This window comes from Carlito syrichta, unplaced genomic scaffold (genome assembly GCF_000164805.1).
Source record: "Carlito syrichta isolate Samal-C Ts95f unplaced genomic scaffold, Tarsius_syrichta-2.0.1 Scaffold315792, whole genome shotgun sequence".
NCBI classification, from domain to species: domain Eukaryota; kingdom Metazoa; phylum Chordata; class Mammalia; order Primates; family Tarsiidae; genus Carlito; species Carlito syrichta.
In genome coordinates, this window is record NW_007259888.1 from 2,568 (window position 1) to 8,831 (window position 6,264).

Sequence of the window (6,264 nt, forward strand, 5' to 3'; positions counted from 1 at the left end):
CCGCGCACAAGGAGCTGCCCCCGGAGAAGGCCATCCTGTGCCCGCCGGGCTGCGCGCCAGGGTAGGCACTGAGCCACAGCAGCAGCCCGCAGCCCAATGGGCAGACAAAACCGCTGCCCGCGCTGAAGCTGGCGCTCGAGTACGTCGTGCCATGCATGAACAAGCTCGGCAACTGCGTGGTGGACCACTTTCTGGGCACGGAGACCGGGCAGCAGATTGGCGCGCCCTGCACGACATCAGCAAGTTCATGGATGGGCAGCTGGTCAGCCAGAAGAGCGACTCGTCCAAGGACATCTGCGGCGACAAGATAACCTGGATCGAGGGCAAAGAGCCCGGCTGTGAGACCATCAGGCTGCTCATGAGCAGCATAGACGACCTGATCCTCCACTGCAAGGGGAAGCTGGGGAACTATAAGATCAACGGCCATATGAAAGCCATGCATTGGAACAGGTTATGTACGTCATGTTGATAACCCAAATGGAGATGGAAGATGTGTGACATGTATATATTATATTAATAAAGACTGGGATGCCAAGGTGAGTGGAGGTATACTTCGAATTTTTCCATAAGGCAAAGCCCAGTTTGCTGACATTGAACCCAAATTTGATAGACTGCTGTTTTTCTGGTCTGACCGTCGCAATCCTCATGAAGTTCAGCCAGCATATGCTATCAGATACGCAATAACTTCGGTATTTTGATGTAGATGAGAGAGCACGAGCTAAAGTAAAATATCTAACAGGAGAAAAAGGTGTGAGGGTTGAGCTCAATAAACCTTCTGATTCAGTCAGTAAAGACGTCTTATAGAGCCTTTGAACCAACAATACCCCCACTTCACCTACAGAAATTGTTGACGCTATGTGTTAACTTGTGAATACAAATAAATGAGATAAAGAAAAATAGACAACCAGTTGACATTTTAATAAGGAAACAGAAACAACTTTTTGTGTGTTGCATCAAACAGAAGATTTTGACTGCTGTGACTTTGTACTGCATGATGGACTCCAAATCTGATTATTTATGGGAAGAAGATAAACTACCAACTGAAAATGGTTTTTACATCTGGACACGAAATAAGTGCCCTATGTAGAATTTTTTTCATTCTTATATTTTGTCAGATTTGTCATCTAGCTGAGTTCATTTCATGTTTCCCTTTTTTATATCAAGATTGAATTTGGGATAGTTTTTCTATGATTAGGTACAGTTTATCAAAACAGAACTGAGAAAAGAATTACAGTATTGTTCCTCAAAATAACATCAATCTATTTTTGTAAGCCTCTTTGTACTACTAAATTTTGCCCTAAAAGACCTCTTTAAAAAAAGTTAACACAGGGAAATTTTATCCCCAAGCCTGCAAATCAGAGATGAGACCAGAAGAAGTCCCTATAAGAAGTTGTTACAATGAAAATGACCACGTTGTCCAGTACCCTGTTGGAATTCTACCTTTCTTCCCTCCAGTGTCTGAATATTATGATTCAAAGGTCCCCGGGTTATTTTCCCATATATGGACAATCTGACAATTACATCAAAGGAAAAAGTGGAGTGTCCCATAGAGGGACCAAACAAATCCAACTCTGGTCTGCTGGCATGTCCTTTGAAATTCTGAGCTCTCTTCATACCTCTACACATGTATTAGTATTTATTATTTAGTAAATTAATAAAGGAATATACAAAGCACTGATTAGATGCACCATGTTCTGGGATCAGATTTGTCCTTGAGATGGTGAAAGCTCATGTATTTCTTGGTGGAAACCTATCATAACTAATTCTTGAGGAATAAATCCCTCAGGATAGAGAAGGGCATCATTGCTTCTCTGATTTCTCCCATGTAGACATCTGATCCTCAGTCAAAGAAGGGCTGGTGCCAAGACCCAGACAATCTGCCTTAGAAGGATAGATCATACTGGGACATAATGTTAACCCTCTGGTCACTTCTGGTCATTTCTTTAATTCAGGAATGGAACACTGGTCATCTACTTTAAAGGTCCTGGTTGAGGAAAAGATTCAATCTTAGTGCCCATCACAACTTGAGTAAACAAGATCTGAATGGCTCCCTAGTCTGGGGTTATCACTCGGAATCAGATTACAGCTGGGAAAACATCCACTTTGGTATTCATCTACTTTTAGAAGGATGAGTTCACAGACAGTGGAGGAAGGAAAGTTAATTTGCTGTGTTGCCCTCAAAACACTTTATTCAGTATTCTGACTAATTAGATCTCACTAGATACCTGATTTAATATGGATGACATGGAAAGTTGAAAGAACTCAAGGAAATGCATAAAAACACTTAAGAGGGGAACGTTCCTGACCACACATGCAATCTATCAGCAAATGATTTCTAGAGTGACCTAATGCATTGGGTGTGTTGTGAAGTGGTGATTTTAAAGGGGAGCAGGGACATCCCCATCCTAAAGTTGCTCACCATTCAAGGTAAACAGGAAGACAGTAAGGACATAGCTATCTCTGTCATGGACATAAGAAGTAACCCAAAACCTGAGTCTTGAGAGAAGCAAAGGGAAAGTTCTGTTTTTGTAGGGTGAGTGCATCTGAAGACCCTGATCTTCCAGAGAGCAATAAAAAACACTGGGCATAATTTAAAATGCATGATTGAATGCATCCAATTGCTAGCAACCTAAAAGAAATATGAGGCCAAGTTAGAGAAGAAGGAAACTGAGGACCAAGGTCAGCTGGAATTTGAAGCCAGTGTCCACGAATTTCATCACTAAATTCCAAAAGAGATTACCGAGATACAAGCGATCTGAGAGGATTTTACACAAATTTAGTGACTTCAAAGGAAAATGCATGTAGTTCATGGTCTGTTAAAGAAGTTTCCCCTATTGTAGTCCCTGGTGTGGGTTGGGACCCAGAAGTTATACACTATGAAAAAAGGCAGACAAAAAAAATTGCACTGGCTTTTCCAGGGATGAACACTGCAGCGAGTGAGTCAATTGCTGCTTGGATTATGTGTATGGTCAGAGTAAACTTTCATCTTTTCTGTAGCAAGATAGTATCATATGAGGTCACAATTTTTCTCTAAATATTTTTCCTGGTATCTAGCTTTTAAAAAAAATATGGCAGTCCAGTACCATGTGATAGGATTAAAATCTAAAGGACTGTGAAAATGTACCCAGGAGTGATCTAGATATTGAAGTTAACAATACTGGAACCAGTACCTCCTCTTTCTCCAAGTAAAAGACAAATAAAAATATATGAAGGGAGGAAAAATTGCAGATTACAGAATTCAAGGCAGGGAGGGAAAGCACAATTCTTTGCCACACGACTGGGCCACAAATATTGCAGAAACAATTCTAAAGAAAATCCCAAGTGTCTTCATTAAAATTCATTAGTTGATGCATGTTTCATAAAAGGTATTTGCATCACTGAAAACATGAACAGCATACTTACTCTTCTTTGTAGATTTCACAAAGACTAGTCTATTCTTCTTTTCAGTATTTTGAATTCAGTATCATTTGAAGCTTTCAGATATCTCAATATACCATCATCTTTGTCTTCCAGGCTTTTTTTATACTCCAGAATGGATAAAAAATTTATTTTTTGTGAGTTCACCTAGACATGAAACTTAAGTTATGGTAGGGAAAGAGAAGGTGAGAATTCTGAAGGCTGGAAATCCTTGTTTCCATTCCCAGGGCAAAGTTGTTTTCATGCTATGAGAACTTCCTACTCACAAAGAGCATACCTTTTAGGAGGCAGGTTTTGGACCTCAAGCCTTCAGTTCTGAATCCTCAGATTTTTCATTGACATCTCCTGACTTTAAGACAAATTGGAGAAAAGACATTTAAAAAATGATCACAATCATTGTGAATGCACTGAAACCTTACTAAACTGTACACTTTAACATGATGGAGATTGTCATCCTCTCGTGAATATTTTTGCACAGGTAAAATTTTATTTTTAAAAATTGAAAACAAAGTAATTATGTTCAGTTTTCTAAGTTATAAAATCCTTTTCATTAGTTGCTTTTTCTCGATCTTCAGTGAAGTATTGTCCATGGATCCATTCTCATCTTCAGATTCCATTTTTCCTTACCTCACCACAGATTTGCTAAGGCAAATTTGAACCTAACACACAACCTTCACAAAATTGGCTTAATTCTCAAGAATAAATGTCCTTTTAGATATCATATGATTAAATCTTCTAAGATATGAATGAACTCTTCTTCATCAAAGGTAATACAGACAACGGAAACTTTGCAGTGAATGGAGGTGGTTTACCTCTGAAATTCCTGAGTGTTCACTGAAATAAGAATTATCGAATTCTCTGTATAAATTTTGTTTTCCAATATCTGCATATATGACAGAAACAATTCAGAGACAGACAAGTGGGACCTCATCAAACTAATAATCTTCTGCAAAGCAAAAGAAACCATCAAGAGAGCAGATAGACCACAGAATGGGAAAAATATTTGCCAACTGTATATCTGACAAAGATCTAACATCTAGGATCTACAAGGAACTCAAATGTTTTGAAAGGAAAAAAACAAACAGCCCCATTAAAAAGTGGGCAAAAAACATGAAAAGACACCTCTCAGAGGAAGATATATGGGCAGCCAACAGATACATGAAGAAGTGCTCAGCCTCACTCATCATCAGAGAAAGGCAAATCAAAACCACATTGAGATACCACCTAATCCCAGTAATAATGGCCATTATTCATAAAACAAACAACAATAGATGATGGCAAGGATGCAGAGAAAAAGGAACACTTCTACACTGCTGGTTGGAATGCAAACTAGTGCAACCTCTTTGGAAGACAGTGTGGCGATTTCTGAAAGAACTAGAAACTGACCTTCCATATGACCCAGCAATTCCTCTATTGGGAATATACCCGGAGGAACTCAAATCATTCTACAAAAAAAAATACCTGCACACATATGTTTGTTGCAGTTCTATTCACAATAGCAAAAACAAGGAACCAACCATGTTGCCCATTGGAGATGGACTGGATAAAAAATGTGGTACATCTACACAATGGAATATCATGCAGCCATAAAGAAGGACAAACATATGGACTTTGCAGCAACTTGGATGGATTTGGAGTCAATCATACTCAGTGATCTACCACAGAAACAAAGAACAAAGTACCATATGTTGTCACTCATAAGCAGACCTTGAACAATTATAATACTATAAGAAAGCAATTGGCAGTAGTGGGAAAAATGTCAGGAGAGAAGGGGTGTGATTGGCAGCTGAGGGAATCTGCTAGGGGAGGGAGGAGCATACCTCATCAACAAGGGTACCTGCATAATCAATGTTTTTATACCTAACCCTGAATTGTACCCCACATCTCTATAAAAAAAAGAAATAATTCAGAAGAAGCACCAGGTGATATGGTAAAAAGATGAAACAACTTGTTCACGTATCTCACAGCACCTGCTATAGTTCACAGAACAGTGAATGTTCTTAGTGTAGGGCAGGACAAATGTCAAGCACATAAAGAGATGAGAAACAGAGACACCATGAGGCACACATACTTTGTGGCATCCAAATATTCAACTATTTGTTTAGGAGATAATAGAATAAATGACTGAATGGCAAAGAGAAAGTAGAGAATGTGCAATGTTGTTCAAGTTAAACCGCTCAATTGAACTCTCCTTAATGGAAAGGCTTTCTTAATGGAATATTTAAAAAGTGAAGCAAAAAAATAGAACACCAGAAACGTCTCCAAATTCAAGTGGAAATTCTAAGTTCAGCATGCAGTGTGGGACTGGAACTGTTTGATGACTAGTTATTGTCTTCATGTCTCATGTATCTTCTGTTTTTTTTTTAAATGTAACCTGAAGGGCAGTGCTGAATGCTGTCATTATTCCTCAGGTTGTAGACAGAAAACCTACTCTCTTTAGTATAAGAAAGGTCAGAATTACATCAGATTTCTCACCAGAAGTTATGAAATCAAAAAGTGAAATAAAATACAGTGCTAAAACAAATATCAACCTTGAACTCTGTAGCCAGAAGAACTATGCTTCAAAAGTGAAGGAGAAACAGAGACCTTCTCACACAAATGTGAATTGAGAGAATGTATCCCTAGGAGATCTGGCTATAGAGAAGACAAATAGCATAATAAAACAAAACACAACAATATTCTTTCTACAAAAATCTGCTTTTAGCATGAAGACACAGGTACATTAAAAGTAAAGGAAGAAGCCGGGCTCGGTGGCTCAGCCTGTAATCCCGCGCCTTTGGGAGGCTGAGGTGAGTGAATTGCCTGAGCCCGCGGGTTTCAAGACCCGACTGGGCAACGAGACCTCAT

The 6,264-nt window shown here is 39.1% G+C and overlaps 1 pseudogene; it reads left to right on the forward strand.

Moving 5' to 3' along the window:
- The first annotated feature begins 11 nt into the window (after positions 1-11).
- LOC103275838 lies at positions 12-837 on the forward strand (annotated as a pseudogene).
- Positions 838-6,264: the final 5,427 nt, after the last annotated feature.